This window comes from Oncorhynchus gorbuscha, linkage group LG19 (assembly GCF_021184085.1).
Source record: "Oncorhynchus gorbuscha isolate QuinsamMale2020 ecotype Even-year linkage group LG19, OgorEven_v1.0, whole genome shotgun sequence".
NCBI classification, from domain to species: domain Eukaryota; kingdom Metazoa; phylum Chordata; class Actinopteri; order Salmoniformes; family Salmonidae; genus Oncorhynchus; species Oncorhynchus gorbuscha.
Window position 1 is genome coordinate 76,710,089 of NC_060191.1, and position 2,277 is coordinate 76,712,365.

Below are 2,277 nucleotides of genomic sequence, written 5' to 3' on the forward strand. Positions count from 1 at the left end.
GGGAGATATGAGAGGGCCACACATCTTGCTGCTGTGGTTGGGAGATATGAGAGTTTAGAAATGTTTGATTTGTTTTCAAATTATTTGTGGGTCAATGTAACCTGAGAGAAATACAGTGGGGCAAAAATGTATTTAGACAGCCACCAATTGTGCAAGTTCTCCCACTTAAAAAGATGAGAGAGGCCTGTAAAATTTTATCATAGGTGCACTTCAACTATGACAGACAAAATTATTTTTAAAAATCCAGAAAATCACATTGTAGGATTTTTATGAATTTATTTGCAAATTATAGTGGAAAATAGGTATTTTGCGTTGTACACGTTGTATATTTTTGAAGTCTCTGTCTCTCTTCTCCGACAGAACTACAGTCGTCCCCCAGTGATGGCTCTAGCAGTGCCGGTGGCAGTGAGGTTTCTGCAGAGAGGCAACAGAGAGCTCAGTAGAAACATGTCCAGTTATCTCTCTCTGACTGCCATGGATAAGGCTGAACTACTGGCTGAACACACAGAGGCTATCACCTGCAGCGTGCTGGGAGGTAGGACATACACACACACTCACCGACACACACTCACCGACACACACACACACACTCACCGACACACACACACCGACACACACCGACACACACACACACACACACACACACACACACACACACACACACACACACACACACACACACACACACACACACACACACACACACACACACACACACACACACACACACACACACACACACACCTTCCTAATATTAAGCTTCACACCCTTTTGCCATGTTGACTCCAATGCTTCCCACAGTTGTGTCAAGTTGGCTGGATGTCATTTGGGTGATGGACCGTTCTTGATATACACGGAAAACTGTTGAATGAGAAAAACCCAGCAGCTTTGTAGTTCTTGTCACACTCAAACCTGTGCGACTGGCACCTACATCCATACCCTGTTCAAAGGCATTTACATATTTTGTAAATACCCAATCACCCTCTGCATGTCTCTATCGTCTCAAAGCTTCAAAATGGATTGAAGTGGATTTAACACGCGACATCAGTAAGGGATCATAACTTTCACCTGGTGTCTAGGACTCTGGTGTCTAGGGCTCTGGTGTCTAGGGCTCTGGTGTCTGGGCACTGGTGTCTAGGGCTCTGGTGTCTAGGGCTCTGGTGTCTAGATCTCTGGTGTCTAGATCTCTGGTGTCTAGATCTCTGGTGTCTAGGGCTCTGGTGTCTAGGGCCTTGTTTAAGGCCTGTCATTCTTCTGGCCAGACAGTATGTTATGTCTGACTTGCCTTGTTTAAGGCCTTTCATTCCTCAGGCCAGACAGAGCAGTGTGGCTTCTAGCCTGCCTAGCTGAGGGATTACTCTTAAGAGGCCCTCAGATCTGTGGCTTAGGTTTACAAACCCACCCCTTGCTACAGCTGTCTCGGGTGTTTGAGCTGGACAGGCTCAGGCTCTAAACAGACTGTGTAAGCCGGGCCCCACTGCCCTGGACAGATAAGGATCTCCCAGCAGCGCTGTAGCCATTACTCCCTATATAAGACTCAGGAGAGAGACTCAGGGATGTGTGTGTGTGTGTGTGTGTGTGTGTGTGTGTGTGTGTGTGTGTGTGTGTGTGTGTGTGTGTGTGTGTGTGTGTGTGTGTGTGTGTGTGTGTGTGTGTGTGTGTGTGTGTGTGTGTGTGTGTGTGTGTGTGTGTGTGTGTGTGTGTGTGTGTGTGGTAGAGGGCCAATGAAGGTTTTCATAAGGCCTGGCGAGATCCAGTCTAATTTAGACTGTGTTTGTGCAGGTTGATATGAATGTTTACATTAGACTTCTGGGTTGAGGTCAGCCAGTGAACTTAACTCCACTGATAAAACTAAAGAGGGTCACTTAGAATTAAAGGTCCTATCTAGAACGTAAAAGGGTACTTCAGCTGTCCACATAGGAGAAACCTTTGAATAACCCTTTTTGGTTCCAGTTATAACTTTTTGGGTTCCATGTAGAACCTTTTCCACTACCGAAAAGGGTTCTACCTGGAACCATAAAGAGGTCTCCAATGGAACCATAAAGAGGGTTATCCTATGCTGACAGCCGAAGAACCCTTTTGGAACCCTGTTTAAGAGTGTAGAGGTAAATTAGTAGTAGTAGTAGTAGTAGTACATTATTAGTATTAGTATTATTATTATTATTATTATTAGTAGCAGTAGTAGTAGTAGTAGTAGTACATTATTAGTATTAGTATTATTATTATTATTATTATTATTAGTAGTAGTAGTAGTAGTTTATTAGTATTAGTATTATT

At 44.0% G+C, this 2,277-nt stretch overlaps 1 protein-coding gene and 1 pseudogene across 10 annotated transcripts in view; one reads left to right on the forward strand and one right to left on the reverse strand.

Annotated features, from left to right (window-relative positions):
- LOC124005900 overlaps positions 1 to 576 on the forward strand; it is an 11,836-nt pseudogene extending 11,260 nt beyond the window's left edge.
- aplp2 (amyloid beta (A4) precursor-like protein 2) overlaps positions 1 to 2,277 on the reverse strand; it is a 571,607-nt gene that overhangs the window by 362,913 nt on the left and 206,417 nt on the right. The gene's annotated exons all lie outside the window — the stretch shown is intronic.